The sequence below is a fragment of the Camelus dromedarius genome, chromosome 4 (assembly GCF_036321535.1).
Source record: "Camelus dromedarius isolate mCamDro1 chromosome 4, mCamDro1.pat, whole genome shotgun sequence".
In the NCBI taxonomy this organism is placed as follows: Eukaryota; Metazoa; Chordata; class Mammalia; order Artiodactyla; family Camelidae; genus Camelus; species Camelus dromedarius.
In genome coordinates this window covers 24,170,497-24,192,500 of record NC_087439.1, presented here as the reverse complement: position 1 = coordinate 24,192,500, position 22,004 = coordinate 24,170,497, and positions in this window count along the sequence as shown.

The following is a 22,004-nucleotide window of genomic DNA, read 5'->3' as shown; positions in this document are numbered from 1 at the left end:
CCAGGGAACTTAACATACAAGGATTGTCTTGGGTGGCTGCAAGACAAGTAGATCTTCGCACTGAACACCAGAATCTTAAAAGGTTTATATAGAGGATTTACCTAGATACAGTCATGTATATGGTCTAGACAGTCTCAACAACACATAGCTCTCTCAAGACTGCATCCTTAAAAACGGCACCCACTGTGGGAACAGTGGGCAAAACATACATTCCAAGGTCAGGGGAGGAGGTAAGGTGCCTCCAATTCCCTGGGTCCAGTTTGTGGGTCAACTGGAGGTCACATTCTCTCAACAACCTCCTCCAACAAAAGCAAGTAAATAGATTTAAATATTTTGTAAATAATGAAGAATTGCTGATATATATACATTAGCATGAGCTGAGAAATGCTAATGCATCCTAAGAAACATCAGAAAAATTCAGTACATCCTTCTCAATTTAAGCCCTTGTAAATCCCAGTCAGCCTCAGGAAATCTAAACACTAATATTAGACATTTGAATAGGAAAAATATAAATCAGCAATTTTCCCTTTTGGGGAATAAATAAATACAAACACACCTACTTGGAGATATGAATGTTCAATATTTATTTTTGATCATGTATAAGAAGACATTAAATAGAGCACATTTTCTTAGGGGGCATTTTCGTGATTGATTGATTGATTCATGGCTCAAGTTCTTTGAGTGCTCAGGCTGATTGACAGCTCCCATTCCTTGTCCTCAGGTATGCCCATCTCTTTTATGCATGTTTTTACCCATGATACACACAGAGAAATCTATGGGAGGGGGCTCAAACTGTAATGTTAATTACATTATAATGAGCATTGGGTCAAGTTAAGCCAAGTCCTTCTCTCTATTGCGCAGCTGCAGTGTCTGATTCTAGCTGGCTTTTTTGCTGACCTTCATTTAGAGAAAGTAGAAGTTTTTGGAGCCCCTTATTCTGAGTGCAGGTGTACTGTTATTTTCTGGGTAAATCCCTCCCCATTCCCTTCTCCTTGCCTGGTGCTCATTTCTATCTGACTGCCTAACAATTGTACCAAACCCTTCACATTTATTCTTTAATTTAATCCTCACAACAACCTTAGGAGCTAACCAATGTTATTATAGCCTTTTTTTCTTTCTTGTAAGGAAACTGAGGTTAAATAATTGCCTGGTATAATAATGAGTAGAGTCAGGAGTCAAACCAGGGGATCTGACCCCAGAGTCGTAAATTACTGTGCTATCTCCTAACCACTTTTTATGCCGCCCAACTCAAAGTAAATAATACTGAGGACAAGTTTCACCCCTGGTATTTCTTTTTGCTCCTTCACTGATAAGAATAATAGACTTAGCAGGTAGGAATCATTCTTGGAAATCACACTAAAATCAGATCTCTTCAAAGTTCTCTAAATTTAAATCTATATTGAAGAGATTAAAAGAATGTCAGAATACATGGAAATATACTATGTTCATAGATAAGAAAAGTAACAGTGAAAATGCACCAATCTGTTCAAGTCAATCAACAAATAGATTGAATAAAATCTCAATTGTACTTGCAGCTGGATTTTTAAGGAATGTAACAAGCTATTCCCAGAATTTCCACAGAAGGACAAATATTCAAAAACACCTAAGTTTATTTTGAAAAAGAACAGCAAAGACTGATGACAGCTAGTCAGATATGGACGTAGTCAAAGCCACAGTACTAAAAAACATTTCAGTCCTGGCCCAAGAGCAGACCATATTATTTGAGAACTTAATATATGACAAATATGGCATCATAAAATAAACAAAAAGAACAGATTTTTTTTTTCAGTAGATAATGTTGGCAAGACAAACTCACTAAATCGAAGAAAATAGAGCTGAGCCTCTATATTTGACTACATGCAAAGATGGACCCCAGATGGAATAAAATCTACATTTGAAAGGTAAATCTATGATGCTATTACAATACAATGATGAAATAAATTTTTCCAAAAATGTAACTTTATTAAACAGTACTCTCTAAATTAAAAGGAAAAGAGCAAAAATATTTGGGTTTGATTATACAATGATTAAAGAATTCTGTTAATTATAAAACACTATAGACAAAGTTATAGAAAAATAACAGACCAATAGAAAATATATAGATTCACAAAAGACTTGTGCAAATCAATAGGACATTCAAGTGGGAAATAAATCTGAAAAAACAATTCATGAAAAAGAATGCACTAATACCCACCAGTATGTAGAGACTCACACTCCCTGTAGTCACAGTAAAAGCAAGTTAAATTAGCTCCTATTGAAATGGCAAAAAACCTGAATAAGAATTTGTACAGAAGAATTCTCCTATTTTGATGGTAGAACTGTAAATTGAAGCCATTCTAACAAGAAATCTGTTTAAAAAAAAAAAAAAGACGAAATAAAATAAATGCATGCCCTAAGTTCCAGCCACCCAATTCTGGTATAAATATAGGTTCAGATAAATCTGTCACCAGAATTGTTTTCCCTCCTTTATCACAACAGTTTAACTGATTTCAGTTTTGGTTCTTGTGGCTCAGGTAATATTTACTTGTATTGTATCTGTGTGTTTGTATATGATTAAGAAAAAAAAACATGGAAATTTCTAGGCTCTCTAAACAGATGCTATGAGTTAGACACAAAAGGACAGTAGAAAAGAGAAGAAAGGCTTGACTTAGACTGAGAAAGAGTTATATTTCCTGTGACATGGGTGAGAGAGAAATAGGGGTTCCCCTCTTTGGAGGAGAGCTTGCTCCATTCCCAGTAAGCCGCCCAGCGTTGGTAAACACTTTAATCTGGAGGCAACATCTGTTCATCTATTGAAAACTTACTATGTACCAGACAATATAGTAGGCTTTAGATATACTGTATGTTAGGTAAAAAAAAAAAGATAAATAATTAAAATATATAATATGTATGACAGTAATTATTAATAAGGAGAGAAAAATGAAAGCAGTGAAATAACACATAAAATGTTTAGAAGGCAGAAAGTTTTAGATCAGGTGAGAAGAGTCGTCTCACCAGGAGAAGTAAAACTTTAAAGAAAGTGATGGCCGTGTGGATTCCGAGGTGGGAGATGGGTATTCCAGACAGAGGGAATAGCAAATGCAAGAACCCTTTCTGAGAATTGTGTCCAGAAAGGCTGAAGAGCTGCATGGAGGTCTGTGTGACTGTAGAGGAGTGAGAGAGGAGTATGGGGGACAGTGTCAGAGAAGTAATGGAGGCCTAGACTAGGTGGCTTCCCTGCCCTTTTTGAAAATCTGAGTGAGAATTTGACTCTTGAGTTTACATGATCATTCTGTTTCTTGCAAGAAGGATTGAATGAAGGAGGTAGAAATAGAACCAGAGAAACCAATTAGCAAGCTATTGCAATAATCCATGGCAGAGATGATTGGAACTTGGACCAAGGTGGTGGTAGCAGGTATAATAGAGAATGGTCAAATTCTGGATGTGTTCTGAAATGGATTCAACAGCCATTTCCTTTTGAGCAGCCTGAACAACTGAAAAATGGAGCTTCTTTTAACTGAGAAAAAAAAAAAAAAGACTTCAAAAGAGCTGGTGGATTGGGACATGTTGGGTTGTGGTACATGATAACCTTGAGATACTTATTTGTTATTTCAGTGGAGTTGACTAATATGTAGTTAGATATGAAGGTCTGGAGGTCAAGGAAGGAGTCCAGGTTAGATATAAATTTGGAAGTCATCAGTAGAAAAATGACATGTAATGCCATGAGACTGGATAGGATAGCCTGCAGAGTGAGCCTGTATAACAAACAGAAAAGTTCCAAGGAAACTGTCCATGCTCAATTTAAAGATTAGAAGAGAGGGGGAAAAATAGGAAAAGAGACTTTTAGAAGGCAGCTGGGGAGGAAGGAGTTAAAAACACAGGTTAATGTGATGTCCTAGAAACCAAGTGAAAACATTTTTAAGGTTGAGAGATTCATAAATTGTCAAATGCTGCTGATAACTCAAGTAAAATGAAAGGCAAAATTACCTTCAGCAACATAGAAGATTATGACCTTGACAAAAGCAGTTTTAATGGGATCTGGATGAAAATATCTTATTTTAATAGATTGAGGGTAGCAGGTAGTATATCTTTTAGGACTTTTACTCTTCAGGAAAGAATAGAAGTAGAAGAAATAGCGTGGCTTCTTGAGGGAGAGATGGCGTCAGAGTTTTGTTTTTGTTCTTGGTTTGTTTGCTTTTGGGTGGGAGAATAGCAGCATGTGTGTATGCCCTTGGGGGATGAGCCTATAGAAGGGAAAAATGGTTGATTCCAGATGGGAAAAGTGTTGTGGGACACTGTCCTCAGGCAGAGAAGCAGAAACAGGATCTCAGGCACAGGTAACTTTATGGCCTAAGCCTTGGCTAAAAGCATGCACAGTTCTTTCATTGTGACAGAAATGAAGCCAGAACACATAGTCAAGGCACAAATATGTAAGTAGGTGAGGTATTTGAGGTCAATGGAAGTTCTATTCTGATCGCAACAGTTTTGTCAGTAAAGTAGAAAGATGGGAATGAAAAATAGAACAAGGGAAAATGACGTGAAGAGGTAGAGGTTTTAAAAGAGAACACAATGTGAAGTAGTCCAGTGCTGTGAGGATTCTGGGGTGGAGTGTGGACACATCTCCATACCCCACATTTTGCCAGGAGCATCAGAACCACCGGTTTCAAACTATGCCCCTGAACCTGGACAAGAAGTGTTTCAGTAACATTTATAATAGCCTGAGGAACTTCCCTGAGAACTACAGAAGAAATGAGGAATCCTGTATAGTTTCAAGAACTGAAAGTTGGGTGTAGAACTGGTGGGCAAAGTATGATAGAAATTTAATTTCTCACCATAGAAAGTAGGTAAGGACAAGGCCTGACTTAGATTATTTATAGAAAGAGAAATAAAAGAAATGTGACATTTCTTACAACGAAGTGCTATATTGTTGTAGAAAAAAAAATGTGTGCACTCAGTTACTTTTTCATTCAACAATTATATATAAGGTATATGAGGTATTTATTTTATTCTAGACACAACACCAAACTCCAAGGATACATTTCTTCAAGACTTTAAATTCATTGGATGAAGTCATACAGACAATAAACAAGTAAGAATAAAAACACATTAATTAATAATATGTCCAAGAGTGGTAAGAGCTATGGAGAAAGTAAAGCACAATCAGCAAATAGTAAATATACACAACTCTTCTAAGAAATTATCATCTAAAAAGAAGCTAATATGTGTTAGATATGTAATGTCTTGAGGGGAAAGAGGTGACAGACCTTTTTTTTTTCAGACTGGAGAATAATAGCTTGATTCTATGCTGATTGGAATAATGCAGGGATAATTAGTTGATGTAGTGTCTAAAAGGGATGCTCCCTGAAACAACGGCCCTGAGTAGGTGAAAGGAAGAGGACCTGGCCTTGGCATTAAGTCGCAGATAATTTATGGAAACAGGAGAAAAAGGAGAGCATCTAGATGAAGGTGGCTAAGTACAGGTTTTCAGTAGTGACATTTCTGACAAAGTGACTTTTGATGCAAGACATTAAAAGAGTCAAGGAGGAGCCTAATGTATATGGAGAACAGTAGTCTGGGCAGAAGAAAGAACAAATGCAAAGTTTGGCAATTTGAAGAAAGCAAGGAGACATATGTCTAGAAAGCTAGCAACGAGGGCAAGATTCTGTAGGGCACTCAATGCCAAGTAAGAATGAGTTTTTATGCACATCGTGCAAATCACTGTGCTACAAAGTGAGACGAGACAGAAGTCTTCACCTCTTTTTTATCCCCTTCACCTCTATCAAGGCACTGTCATCACATCTTGGCTTATTCTTTTCATCTTACACATTTGGAGATTGTAACAGGGCTAAGGGCTGTCTTCCTTTTATTAACTTAAGTGGCCAGAAGGAGAAGTCTCATGGCTCCTGGCTCAGGAATATACTTTTGGAGCCTTAAGATTCTAGTTATCTATACATAGCTCAGTCCCAGGCATATAGGCCATACCTCCTGGCCTCCAGCGATTTTTGAAAGCCCCTGAGGATATCCCTCTAATGAGAGAAAGAGAAAAGAAAAATAAGCTAGTTACAAAACATGCAGTTCATGCTATAGGAATATATGCAAGTCATAATGAAAAGACTTCCTATTCTAGCAACACTGCCTATTGAGCTGACATGGCTCTGCCATATCACTGCAAACACTTAGAAATGCAAGAAAAACTTTGAATTAACACAATATTAAACACATAGCTAAGCATCCCAGAAAAGCAAGTAAAACTCACTGAAAGATGAGATTAAAAAGGAAATATGAAGCTAAAGGAGTAAAATTGCAGGGTTTTTGTTTTTGTCTTTTTTGTTTGTTTGTTTTGCTGCTATGGCAGAGTTGAAGTCTCTGGGGTCAGAGATTTTCATACTCTAAAGGAAATGAAGAGATGGCACTGGACTTGCCCAAAGCCAGCAGTTAGAACTGATTCTTGCTTAAAGAAAGGACTCTAGAATGGTTACAACCAACACAAATGAGAAACTAAAGTGGAAAAAAAAACAAGAAAGTTTGTCAATACTGTGGAGTCCTGGGTTAAAAAAAGAAAAAGTACTTTGTGAGAAACTGGAAACCAATTCATGTTGAGGATTCAGATGCATAATATATTATCCAATACTGGAAACTCCAAGTCTATGAAAATTCATGTAAAATTGCTTTTAGACCAGTGAAACCAGGTAGCTTATGGGAGAAGCAATGCAAAACTACTACGTAGCTAACACTTCCTCAAGCTAGAGTGCATGAAAATCCAACTCCATCCACATAAGATACTTTCACAATGAAAATGGTGCTGCATATCGAAAAATCATCAACCATTTACAAAAGTCAGCATAAAAAACAAGAATAAACAGATTCCTCAGAATTTGAGATTATAGGCAATCTGAAAATACCTACAAAGTGAGTTGAATAAGAAATTAGAAATGAGATAGATTTCACCAAAAAACCAAAGCTCCATTAAAAAAGACATATATTTTCATAAGAACTAAATATGAATGTTTAAAAATACATATTAAAGACTTATAATATGTTCTTTTATTATCAGAGAATTTTTCTAGCAGTAGAAAGACGACCCTCTTTTAACTGTACCATAGTGAGTATACCAATCCTGGGTCATGAATTAGAATGAAAGTCCTGTATTATGTTGCCTTCTAACTGAAATATTCCGCCATTGTACAGTTTTCTTTGATAAATATATAAATATATCATTATATATCAAGGGTTAAATAATTTACATAATCATTTTCTAGGTGTAACTTTTGGAGAGTAGATTTGACCAAGCATTAGTTACTCTTGAGTTAAGAAACAACATAACTTAAAAAAATAATTTACTTCAAATGAATTTGTTAGTCTCAAAATATAATAAGAGGATCATTTACATCATCATAGATAGAATGTGTTCATTTTTTCTAGCTGAAAAATAAGCAATTCTGTGAATTAGTGAGGTTATAATTTTTATTGTTTTCCTTCATTTCCTTTCTGTAGAAGTGAATTAGAAACTGAAGATGATATCTGTGTAAAAACTACTTATGGAACAAAAAATTGTCTCATGAAATATATCAGCAACTTGTATTTCACATCTTTAGAGCTGAAATAACCTTAAAATGAATATCTACTTTCTAATGAGTAGATGACAAATACTGAAACTTTGATAGCAATGTAGCTGGTAAGCTTTTTCTTTTAATTTCTAAAAGTAATGCAGATGTGAAATGTCTGATGATTCCACTTTATTACTTTATGCCAATTGTGTTGTAATAAATACCAATTATCTGGAACTCTCAGCCAAAAACTATAGTTTTCCATTCTCTTTTTCTCAAGTAAAATTTGGTACTAAGACAAAAATACATAGATTAAAATTTTAAAGGCATATTAAAATAAATGACAGGTGCAAAAAACAAAATAGTAGACTTGAAGATAGACAAGAAGAAAATCCTAGAATGTGCCAAGTGTACTGAGAAGATATAAAATATGAAAGAATAAATAAAAAGTAAATGGAAGCATGCATCTCAAAGGAGTACCAGAGGGAGGGAATAAAGAAAATAGGGAAGAGCAAAACAAAGAGATAAAGACTGAAGATTTCCTTGACTTGACAAAGACTTGAAGATGTAATGGGAAGACAGAATAGAGGAGGGTAAATTATGATGAGAGTTAGGCTCAGGTTTGACTGTCCTTAGCTGAGATTTTTCTGAGCTGAGTTTTGAAGAAACATGCTGTGTTTTCAGGATGGGCATGTTTGAATGTGAAGAAAGCTATTGAATGATAAAGCTGTGTTCTCTATTTTGGTAAATAATGTAATGTATAAATCCTGTCTTCACCAGAAGGAGAGGACTCTCATCTCTCTGTGATGACCTGGCCTTTATCATACCTGGGTATAAATTGTGTTTTGCCAACTACATATTAAATGGTAGCCTTCCAATTTTCCAATGAGCTGTGTTACAGATGGAAAGTATAAATAATGGATGAAGCTATCCATTAATTAGTATGCTGGAGCAGGCTTAAGCCACCTTACAAGAGTCAAATAGGGACCTATCTTCTCAAACTTGACATCATGTGACATTGGTGATATCATGTTGGTAATTTGAAATTGGACGTGATGGGGTATTTACTACAGAAATTGGCAATTGCTATAACTTGGGATTAAAGTTTTCAGAGAGTTGGTTATTAAATAATTTATCTCATACTATTGGAAGTTATCGTGCAATGAACATAGAGCTGCATCTATCTTTTCTAATTGTTGTTTTTTTAAAAATTGAAATATAGTAGATATATACTATTATTTTAGTTTAAGATGTAATATATATATATATATATATATATATATATATATATATACACACACACACACACACTATGACTTCTTTATCCAGTTATCTATTGATAAGTTCTTAGGTTGCTTCCATGTCTTGGTCATTGTAAACAGTGCTGCAGTGAATACAGGGCTGCATCTATCTTTTCTAATTATTGTTTTCATTTTCTTTAGATAAATAAACTGAAGTGAAATTGTTGGATCATGTGGTAGTTCTATTTTTAACTTTTTGAGGACTCTACATGAAGTTTTCCATAATGACTCAGCCCATTTACAATCCCACCAACAGTGCATCTGTTGTCTTTTTGATGATAGCCATTTTGACAGGTGTGAGGCGGTGTCTCATTGTGGTGTGGATTTGCATTTCCCTGCTGATTAGTGATGTTATGCATCTTTTCATGTGTCTGTGGCCGTATTAACCCTTAATCAGATATATTATAATCAGACATATTATTTGCAAATATATTCTGCAATTCAGTAGGTTATCTTTTCATTTTGTTGATGGTTCCCTTTGCTGTGCAGAAGCTTTTTAGCTTGGTGTAGTCCCATTTGCTTATTTTTGCTTTTATTTCCCTTGCCTGAGGAAACAGACCCCCCATCAAAAAAAATATTGCTTAGGACCGATGTCAAAGAGCAGACTGATTATGTTTTCTTTCAGGAGTTTTATGGTTTCAGATCTTACATGTAAGTCTTCTAAACATTTCTTCTAAAGCCAGTTTTCTGGTGCTGGGTTCTTTTTACTTCTGCTTATCTGTAAAACTCTCTCTCTCTCTCCTTTTGCTAGGTAGGATATTATTGGTTGTAGTATTTTTTTTTCCTTTCATCACTTTAAATATATTGTGTTACTTCCTTCTTGCCTGCAAGTTTTCTGCTACAAAGTCAGCTGATAGTCTTATGGGAGTTCCCTTGTGTATAACTATTTGCTTTGATCTTGCTGCTTTTAAAATTCTCTCTTTATCTTTCATTTCTGACATTTTAATTATAAAGTGTTTCTGTGTGGCTCTCTTTGGTTTATCTCATTTGTGACTCTCTGTGCTTCCTGGATTTGGATGCCTCTTCCTTTCTGTAGCTTAGGAAAGTTTTCAGTTATTACTTCTTCAGATAAGTACTCTGCCCCTTTCTCTCTCCTCGTTCTGGGACCCCATGATGCAAATTTTAGTAAGCTTGATGTTGTCTAGCAGTCTTTTAAACTATCCTCATTTTTTATTTTATTTTATTTTATTTTATTTTGTTTTGTTCTTTCTTCTGTTCAGGTTAGATGATTTCCACTACTTCATCTTCCAGATCACCTATGCAGCCCAGCAGTATATTCTCCTCTGGTCACTAGAGCTTTATGTTCTAGGGGTATGCAGGTTTCATGTGCTTCTCTTGTGGCAGGATTGACTACTGTGAGCATACTTGTAGGTGGTCTGGCCCCCTGCCTGGTTGGCTGTGAGGCCATGCCTTTTGTGATGGCCCTGGGCTGCTGGAAAGTGGGATAGATTCCCATGCAATTGACTGCATAGCCTGGGATGGCTCAAGGCTGGGACCAGGCAGCTGTCTGTATGACCCAGGGTAGGTACAGGGCTGGTGCTGCCCACTGGAGGGCGGGGACTGGACCCTGCAGGTCTGGGGGAGATGTGGGCCTCATGCCAGCCTGCTGGATGGTGGGGCTATTTCCCAGGTGCTTATAAGCTGGAGGGAGGATTCCAAAATGTCATTTAACAGTGTTGGTGTTACCATGGTAGAATGACCTCCTAAAACTGGCTGCTACAGTGTGGTGTCTGTGTCCTCACAGGGAGCCCCAGTTGCCTTCTGCCTCTCCAGGAGGCTCTCTAAGATCAGCAGTTAGAGACCCCTTTCTAACTACTGTCCATGCACTGGGACTCAGAGCTTGTGAGTTTTTCACACACCCTTTAAGAATGGAGTCTGTTTCAGGCAGCTCTCCAGCTCTCCTGAACATAAGCCCCACTAGTTTTCAAAGCCAGAAGTTCTGGGGACTCATCTTCCTGGTGCAGGACTCTTGGGCTGGGGAACTCAAATGGGGCTCAGACCCCTTGTTTCTTGGGGAGAATCTATATAATTGTGATAGTTCTTTTGTTTGGGGGTTGCCAACCCAGGGATCTGGGTCCTGACTGTATGACATCTTTGCCCCTTCTACTCATCTTGCTGTGGTTCTGTCTTTATGTCTTTAGTTGTGAAAAATCTTTTTCTGCTATCTTCAGGTCATTCTCATAGACGGTTGCTCTGTAAGTAGTTATAATTTTGATGTGTCCAAAGGAGGAGGTGAGTTCAGTTTTTCCCACTCCTCCATCTTGGCTACCTCTCTCTCTGGGTTACTTAAATTATCAGAAACAGAGTTTAGGTTGTTATTTCAAGATTTTAGATTGTAATAAAGCACTACCGTGATTCATGCTGAAGCACAATAAAAGCATTTCTGTCTTGTTAGGTTCAGATGTGCTGTTACGGGCTCTGTGAAAGAACACGATAATGAAGCAGAAGTGCCTTGTCTTTGTTCACTGCCAGAAATGAGAATGATTAGGACACGGAGAAATTATAAAAAGCAGCTTAAAGCTGCTAGACTTGGCAAATACCACAATGATATATCTCCCTCTAAAATAGTGACAGCAATAGGAATAACTACAAATAATTAGTTAGAATCCTTTCAAATCACTTTTAAAACATATATGGTGAAAACCTAAAAAACTATGTCCTTCTAAGTTTGTCATGGGCCATATACACCTATATATGTTATAAATGAGCCAAGACATTTCTAATTGCTTTGTTCAGGAATAATACAGCTGAGCAGAGTTTTAAAAGATCATATGGAAGAATAATTGTGCCTAATGAATATTTTGGTCTAATGAAAAACCTAGTAAGATAGAAAGTGACACAGTGTTGCAGAATGCTACTTGAAACTGCTGAACTTCTTACATCTTCTTGGGAGACAGTCTTCCATGGATCTCTGGAATTTTGGGCCATCTATAAGGCATTAATGGCTTTACTCTCGAGTAGCTTCTTAAGAATTATGTATAGCATACAACTTTGGAAGGGTCCTCTGGAGCAGAGGGGATTTTTTTTTCATTGCTCAGGATAATGAAGATTATATCTCCCTTTGGGGCAAAGGTTGGTTGAGTACGTTTGAATTTATACATAATTCAGATTTTCTAATTTTAAGATCCCTCAGCTTTGATGCAAACCCACTGTGTGTATTTATCTGTCTGAACCATCCCCGTATTGCATCCATGGGCCCTGCAGAGCAAGGGAAACTGATGTGGACGTGAAGCACACACCGCTTGCTGTGCAGTGAGTAAAAGTTCTTTGTCTCTGACCCAGGAGTCTCTTATCTTCTGCCGTCTATGAAACTGCAGCAGATGGATTTGCTAGTTTTAAGAAGTGCAAAAATTTCAGACCCTTCACACATCAATCCTTCCAATTTTGACTTTTCTTCCTTGTGCTGTTCATCATTCCAATCACTGGTCATTTCACCTTTTCCCCCCTATTTATACTCTGTATCATCTTATTTCTAATTATGCTTTATTTACGCAACCTAACTTCATCTTCTGTATATGGACATAGCACCTAGTATAGAACTGGGCTCATGATATATATTTGTTAAATGAACCAATGTATTTTAAAATGTCTATCTCTAAAGAGCATTTCTCACTTGGTTTATCATTGACAACCTGAATTAGGTGTGCATAATGTTAATTAATTCAGTTTTGAGTTTCAATTGTTAATTTCCTTTTCAATAGTAGGATATTGAATTGATTGTAGCAATTTTATGAACTATATTTTTCAAGAGTTTGTAGCACTGTTTTCCTCTTTCTAAGGGATTTTTCCCCCCCTCTCTGTTCCTTTTGATGTACAGGGCCATTTAAGTCCTACATGCATTTCTGGGAAACTAAAACCCCAAATCTAAGCCTGTTGAACCTCTTGTCACACAAGTATTTGAAAGAATGATACTTAAGGGAAATAGAAAATGACACTTTTTCCCTCATCTTTTGAAGACGAAATGATCCACCCCCCTTCAGTTCTACCAAAAGAGATCCCCAGCTCATTTTCCCGAGCAAGAGCTTTAAAGTGTAAAAAACTCATCAAACATCTTTTCCTCTGAGACAATGTCATCTGAGTTCAAAGGATGTACACAGCTCTGCAAAACTGCTGTCTTGTTTCAGTGATAAGGCCTTGGCTTTCATTTTATGTTTGATTCCAAGAAAATCAAATCTGTTTTTATGTACACTATGACTATAACTAAATCAGGAAATTAGGAGAAATAATCTATTTCTGCAGACAGCTAGGAGGGAAAAGTTTCCAGTTAAAAAAAAAAAATCCTAAAATGACTCTTCAGCTGGCTTACATTTTCTCTCTCAAGATATGCTTAGTTATTAAAACTAAAAATATACATTTATCCTTCTACACAATGGACAAAATCTATATTGTTGCTCTTGAGAAACAGTACTATCTTATTCCTATGGTTAACTCTTTGGAAAACCTTTACTGGCTAACTAGAAGATTGAGAGCGATGCTTGCTTATTTGCTCATTTCCCCCCAAATCGGGTCAAAACTTCTGCACCATAAAAATTAGGGTTTTCTTAAATAAAAATTTCAACGTTTAGCCAGTGACTTAGTGAATCAGAGTTTCTAGATGTGGGGCACAGAAAATCTTCACTTAAAAAAATCCTAGGACATGCAATTTTATCTTAGCATATTCAGGTCCTTTCAATATAGTAACACATTATAATGCTTGAACTATAATATATTAACTTTCTTATAAATTCAAAAATAATCTGCAGGTATTATGAAATAAACTATACCTCAATAATACTCAAAGAAAGAAGAATTAACAACCTCCTCACAAAAATTTGGTTATAAACAGTAAGCTGTGAAAATTGGGTAAACATGTAATTGTAAATATTTTTTTCTTTTCAAGTTTGTATATGTCTTGGATAAATTAAAAGTATTAGGATAATCTATACAACATTGTAAACTGACTATAGTTCAATAAAAATGTACTTTAAAAAAGTATTAGTATAATCTAAAACCTGCAAGTTAAAGTAGTCAACAAAATGACATTAGGAGTAACTGTTTTAGATGAAATATTTTATTCATTTTTAACCTCAAATATCATATACAAATATTCAGAAATTTTACTCTGTATATGTCCTGATCAAATATAATTAGATACTTTCAGAAAGAAGACAGTTGACACCTTGATTTCTCAAGACAGTTCCCCACTCTCTTCAACAAACTTTACTAAAACCCTTTTAGTATCTGATGGGGCATGACTATGCATAGAGCAAAGTGAAGAAAATGTTGAAAATTAACTTAATTGCTTCTGTTACTCTAATGCCTTTGAATCTTAGAGATTCTGATAAGTTTTATGGACATTCTAATAAATGCATGAGTATTAACAATACTCAAAAGGTGAGTTTAAACTCTGAAAAAATATTACAAGTTTAAGAATCTGTCAATGTTATTGTCAATGAGTTCTTCTACTGTTGTCTAGTTATTCTATTTTAGTTCATGATAAGGAGAGTATTGTTGATAAACCATAAGTTACAGATTCGTGTTTTAAATTTGAGCCATTTTAGCATATGTTATTTTTCAGATTTTGGTTCAGTCTCGATTATAATTAATTATATTGATAGAATTATTTCACAGTAGTTAACATTTATTTGTTTAGTCAATAAATATTTCTTGAGCTTTTGTGACATATTAGGCACATTCTCTTTTGCGTGTTACTTTGTCTCCACTAATGGTCCAGTTCCTTGAATGTGCCAAGCTCTTTCTTTCTGGAGGCCTTTATTCTAGCTGTCTGCTCTGCCTCAGAGGCTCTGAATCTCCTCCTCGTGACCATTGCCTCTTCTTTCCACAGCTGGTTCCTACAGATCTCAGCTTAGAATGCCATCTCTCTGTTGACATTTCTATAAAGCACCCCATCCTGTTCCACATTTTTTAATCGTGGCCCCCTATTTATTTTTTATTGTACTGAATTTAAAAAAAAAATTATATTGTTCATTTTACCTCTTTTTCAGTAATATGAGCTCTGTTAGTTCAAATAAGGTTTTGTGTTGCTTACCATGTGTATCTCCAGTAACTGGTCCAGTGCCTGGCACACAATAAATTCCTAATAAATAATGACTGAGTTACTTGCAGTTTTGCGATGCTCAAGTAAGATAATGTTTGTGAACTCAGTTTATAAATAGTAAAAAGCTATGCAGCATACTAGCTTGATACATTTCAATAAACACTTTATTGACTATCTGCTTCATGTTGAGTTTTAGATCACCTGTATGTTTGACAGTTTGCTATTTACTCTCTACTTCAAGTAGGATTAGATTCAGTTACATATTTAAAAAAATGGCAGTGGCATGGACACATGAGGGTTTATTTCTCTCACATGATGAGAAATCTAGAAATAGGCAGTTGCCAGCACTGATTCAGTGACTTAGTATTTCAAGGTCTAGATGCCTGTGACACTTTTAGCTTTTCCCATATAGTCTCAGGATAGCTATCTTAGCTCCTGCCTTCATGTCTGAGTTCCATGCATCACAAGACAGATGTGCTTTTTAGCACTCTCCCAAATGTTCCACCTAACAATTTTGCTTATAGCTTGTTGGCCACTACAGGCCATGAAAAAACCAGTTTATAAATATATAATCTTTTAGCTAGGCACATTAATAGCCTAAAAGAAAATTAGTGTTCTGTTTCTTAGGAAGAAAGGGAAAATGGTCATTGAATTAAATAGTTGCTTTTGGTCTGTAAAATCAGAGTTTAGCTAAAGAGTATTATAAACAATTAATATGATTACTTTTATTTTTCACTACATAGGTTACAAAATTTAGCAAAATACAAAATATACCAAGATACTCTATCTTGAGTTACAAACAATTAAGTATATACTACATAATTAATGAAAATAGTTCTAGAGTATGTGTCTATGTGCATGTGTGTTTGTGCGTATATGTGTCATGTGCATGTGTGTGTGTGTGTGTGTGTAGACACACAGAGATACATACACATAGCAAAGAATCAAAGGAAGGCCAGAGTCCAGTTTGAGAGTATGTTATCCTAGATGCTCATCCTGTATTCTTCTAGGGGTGCCATCAAGTTTTGTTATACAATCTGTACTAACAACTTTTATTATTATTCCACTTAATTTAGTGAAGTACTTCTTGGGATACTGGCTGATACAGGGCAGTGTCACACAGTAGGAAAATGCTGCCAATGTGGAAAGACATAACTGAGTCCTTCTTCAGCTTATAGAATTGCATATAGGCATCCTTCACAGTACACATTCTACTGTTTAAGCTCAAACTTCCTATGTCTCTCTCAACTCTTATTATGTAAAACTTCCCTGTTTGCCTTTATTGGTTCACTAATGTCTCCTTTTCCTCTTCTTGTATTATTTACCTGTGGAGTAAAATCCCTCTAAGTCGAGATAAATGGGATCCAAACAATAATATTTCAAATAATAATAAATCATACATAACCTAGGATTGTATCCTTGCGAGGTTAATGAAATGACAGGGGCTATCCTGTCATCCATCCAGCGAGAAGTCCCTTTACCTACTGAATCCAAATTGGTGTTGGTTTCTTCCATGGTTTGGTGCCACCTTGTGGTACTTGTTTACTTTGGTGTAGGTATAGATGGGGACCATTCTGAGTTTTGTGGCTGCCAGGAACTTTTGGCTGGAGATAGTAAATTCAGAAACTCACAGTCACATGGTTCAATAGACAGTGGAGGCTGCTTTGATGAGACCTGGGCAGAAAATTACTGGAAATATAAAACACATCCTGTCTCCTGAGTCAGGGCTGCCTCTGTGCTTTCTGCCTACCCACCTCAAAAGATGCAAAAAAGCTCACTTTCTAATGAAAGAGTATAAATAGTGAAGGACCAATAGCATTCTTTATATATCTGATTCCAATTTATTGCAAGGTTTTACTGTATTTAAAATGCATTTCTTATTTTCTGGGGGTACTTTGAGATTACATTTCAGGTAATATGTTTAATTTGCCCCAAAGACAATGAACAGATCCAATAAACAAAGATGATATATAAAATATTTAAACAGTAGGAAGACATAGACATTGGCTAGATGACTGTTGCCTGTAAATATCAGATATAGCCTTGCATCCGTACAGGCTGGATACCAGCCATGCCCAAAGGCAATGCTCCAGGTTTAAACTGACAGAACAATATAAGACCAACACCTCGTTCTTCAAATTCTCTCCTTAAACTACAGTGTTCCTTCAGTTAAGGAGACTCTGATCTGAATTGTCCCAGGATACTAGCAACTGTAGTTATGATAAAAAGTTATTACTGAGAGACATCAAATTATTTAAAGAATTACAAAAAACTAAAAGACTTCTGGGTTTATTTTCCTTTGTTTTATGTTTTTATATGTAATTTAATTAACCAATGTCACAAGATTTTTTTTTTCAACATCATTTCAACCATACTGTAAACTAAGCAGGCTTTGGCAAACCCATCTGACAACAGAATTCCAAGTTTCAGACAATCACGTTACAGATGGATCTTTAAAATGCAAAGTTGGTGACCTCATTTATTTCAGAAGTAGAGGGACACTTCAACTGTACTGAAAGATTAGTATCATTGACCATTCACATAATGATATGAATGACCTTCCTCTGCTTCTTTCCTAACATGCGACTGAGACTAAAGGAGCCCCTCCCTTGAGATGAGATTCACATTTCAGAGGTCCCTGCTCTGGTTCTCTTCCAATAGTGCTCCTCCCCATGAGTGAGGAATCCACAGGACAAGGGGCATGTGCCCAGCTGGAGTCAGTGTGTCTGACCCCCGAGGTACCTACAGATCCCAAAATTTTGTGAATTTCCTGCTCAAATTGCTCTGAGCCTGCTTCCAGACCTCTTCTCTGCTATTTTCCCAACAGCAGGCCACATTGACAGTTGTGTGCACCACTGACCCTCAGGCTTGGCTAAGGAACTGCTGCTTGGGGGAGGGTTTAGATGAAGTTGGACATGCACACAAGTTCGGTTCCGTCAGCTGTGAGTTGGAGCCTGGGTGGTAAGAGACAGCAAGGCTCAAACTGAAGACCAAGGATGGGGGGTTGGCTCTCTTGCACTTTCATTTTAGGGTAGACTCCAAGAAGTGCAATAATTCTAACTTTGAAACTGGTTTTCCAGGTCATTATAACGGAATATATGTCAAGATAGGAAGATAGAACTAGGTTTTATTTAATAGCTTATTAATGATGTATTTTATGACTTTTAAATATTTAGTTGCTATTTGTCATCCTGCCCTGTGCTATACAAATGTTAGTGGCAGATCTAGGAGGGAGTGGGGAAAAGGAGTTATTATTTTCATGCCAGAGACTGTAGTCAAGGAAGTTTTTCAGTGGAGGGTTTTAGAAATATAATGGCCTGTGCACCAGAGTTGAAAAACAAGAGAGAAAGTGTCCAGAATCTAAGAGCTGCTCAAAAAGTAAGTTATGAATACATCATAGTAATAGTTTTCTTTATAAGATTTTCCTGGATGTGCGACACCATGTATCATCCTGTGCTTTTAGACACAGAGAGGCAAATGAGCTTTGATACATTTCCATACAATTCTGTTTCATCTTCCTTCTCACCATCTCTAGACCCCATAAATTGCTGCCAACATCTACTTCTAAGTGCCTGATCTTTTTTCAAGAACGAAGCTCAACTGAGATAATTTGGGAAATGGAGATTTGAATCACAGTAAATTGAGACATGTGATTAGAATTAATTGATCAATTTGAAGACGCTTGATCAAATTCAATTCAAAGATAAAATGTACCAAACAAAGCTCTCCTCAGTGCAGGCAGGAATCTCAAACTGTTGAAGAGGAACAGGATGGGAAAGGATGAAATGAAACATAAAAAGTATTTTCTGAAAATAACTAGTAGGCAATGAAGTTTTTAATGCATATAGGTTCTGTCATGGTATGTTATAAAATATCTTTTTCTTAAATTGTAGCCTCATCCTCAAGATTCAAAAGTCCTTGGTGATCTCTTTAATAGTCTACAACATAAGGAGAACATAACTGGGTATATAGATTGAGCACTCAATCTCATTTTTCCCTGAGAGCTCAAATGACATATAGCATCCAACTAAACAGCATTAAAATGTAAACAAATAAGATTTTAGAATTAAAAGATTCCACTAGCACCAAAAGCATCTATACAATTAGAGAAATAGCAGGGGTCTTACCTGACTCTGACGTGTTTCATACACAGTGTTCTATGATCTTTTATAAAAGAAACATCTAATGATGATCCTCCTGTTAGATGAGAAACTGATATTTACTGGGTTTCCTAACTTCACAGAATTTAGTGTTAGTACAAAATACAATTTTATAACACATAACTGATTTTACTCTATATAATTTTATTCTTAAAGAAAGGTATTGACTTATTAGGAGTGTCAACTTGCTTTGATAAATGGCTCAAGAAAATCTCCATTAAAAAGGGGTCTTTCTGTAATTTCAAATGGGAGCCATTTTCATGTTCATGTTATTCATTGTAGTCATTTACAAGTATTCCCTCTTATGCTAAGTGTGTTTCATGTGTTTCATGTTTTTATTTATTCTATTTACTCTGCATCTTATGCCGCTGTATGTTGAGGTCCGGATTTTGATGCCATCCTGGTAGAAATATAGTGTCTCAGTTAAGGAATGAAAAGAGTTGTGTGTATAAGTCAGCCACTGAAAAATATATTAGCCATATTTAATAAAGTTTTAAATGCAGGGTCTTTTTTTTTTTTTTTTTTTTTACTTTTAGCCTTTTGCATATTATTTGATTCATTACTTAAAACTGAATACAAAGACAAAGAGAACTTTGAAATGCATACCTTGGAGTATTAACAAGTACTCAGCTCTTGATGTAAATGTCAGAGAAAAAAGAAAAAGATCTGATGAACTCTCTATTGGTGAAATACTGAATTGTTTCTGAATAGAATTATAAATGCCACTGAGATAATGTTTCATCCTGAAGCAAAATAATTGTAGTGCCATTTACTTGCTATGTGAATTTTTGCTCAATAGTTATGAAATACTGCTCTAGAAGGTGGGACCACCATGTAACTGTCCAGTTCACCCTTGTGTCACTGTCTTAGGTTAGTAATTGTCCAGAAAATAATATATTTTAACTATTGGAGTCTTTTTTTCCCCAGCAAATTATAGCACCATAAGTTTTCATTTTCCCCAATGTCTTTTCTGCTATAATAATGGCTTGAGGATTTAAATTCTATGCTGTTATTGTGACTTCAAAGCCTTAAAACTGCAATTGAATGAGGCAGTTCATCTGTCATTATTCAAATATGAAGCAATTATGATGAAATAAAGATAAAATTCCATTGAGAAATACTCCAATCAATTTTCACTTATATTTAACTAGAAACATAAAGTGATGCTTAGAAGAGTAAGTTTAGGTAATAAAATTGAAGTATAAAAAAAGCATGAATTACTGATCTATAACTGAGACATGTGTGGAGGTTGCAGGGCATGTAAATAAAATGTGTCACCAACATTGAGTGAAAGTTTGGTGCATAATAAAAACAAAACAAAACAAAAGCCAAAAAAAGGCAAAAACAAAAACAACTTATTACTTATCTGGTCAAAATAGAACTTAAACTTATGTTACCCACTAGAATTTTTAACAATTGTATCCCACCTAGTCAATATAAAATTCAATGAACTTATGTGACTTTTGCTTCTTTAGAAAAGATGCTAAATGCAGTGAAAGACACATACCATGATATCAAATAAAAAAGCTTTTTAGTTTTTTAATTTGACTGAGCATTTTACATTCCCTCACTTGAACCAACTTCTTTATTTTATAACTCTATCTCTGTTATCTTTAGTATTTTCTGTTTTAATCTAAATTTTCAATTTCCCAGTTCCTCAAATTAATAAAATTGACCCAAAGGTCCATCTAATAGAATGCTCAGCTGTGTTCTAAGAAGAGCTAGAAATAGAAGAAAAGTAAAATATATAGCATTATATATATATAAATGTTATGAATACATTTTTATTAACTATACTTCCATAAATTTAGCACAGTTTTATTAAAAACATTTCCATGTTAATCTTAAGTTCTCATGCTATTCCAACTCACATAAGGATAATGTTCTACTTTTAGTTAGCAGGATTTATCTTCTTATTTTTGCTTTACATACATAATTTCTAATAAGGAAGGACCTATTAAAATTTGTCTCAGTAATCTGAAGTTTTCTACATTAATAATAAATATAATGAATATATTTAATACTTCAAGTGAACAACTATTCTGTGAGTGCTTACTAAGTTCCTGTCCTCTGTCCAATACCTGGTACGTGAAGACCAATACAATAAACAGGGATGAAAACAGGGAAGTAAGAAACTGCAATGGAGACACAATATAAAGAAGTACCTAATTTTGCTACGAGAATATTTAGATAGTTCATGTTACTCTACTATGGGATGTAAGGATGATATCCACCAGGAACAATTTCATTAGCAAGTTAAGTAAGACTTAACTCACAGTCCAAATCCTTCTTGTGGGATTTGCCCTATAGTGAAAACTCAGTAAAGGATAATTAGTAGTTGTGGTAAAAAATAATAATAATAATAATTTTATTACAAAGAAGTTTTATAAATACTATCTTATTTAGTGTTCACAACAAACCTATGAGCTGGATATTATTATTCTTACTTTGTAGTGAGGAAAATAGGGCTTAATGGCATTGTTCTCAGAGAAGGGAAGCAAGAAATTATGACTGAATAGTAACACATAGCCAAGAGAGATATGGAATTAGTTTGATATCATTTTCCTGTCTGCTAAGGTTATACAATGCTAAGATAATGTGAAAATTCTTCAAGTTCATGGATCTTTGACCTTGAATGGAGACACATTTCAATAGAAAGAAATGCAAAATCAAATTTAATTCCTCAGTAAGGATTGTAGACCTTGTTTCACTTGAAAATTTGGTAATATGACTTAAGTCTAAGAACATGGGCCAAATGTCTCCCTATTTTAAGTTAGAAAGACTGTTGGATCTTCTTTACATACATGAAAAGTCCAACAGAATCCCAAAGAAGGATACATTGCTCTTTGGTTGATGTATTCTGGCCTCTAAGAACTGCAAAAGTGAAAGACAATTCCAAAAATTTCATGGAAGGTAACCCCCAAAACTGTCTTGGGTGACATCACTGTTTCATTATGTGCAACATGTTTTTAAAACTGAG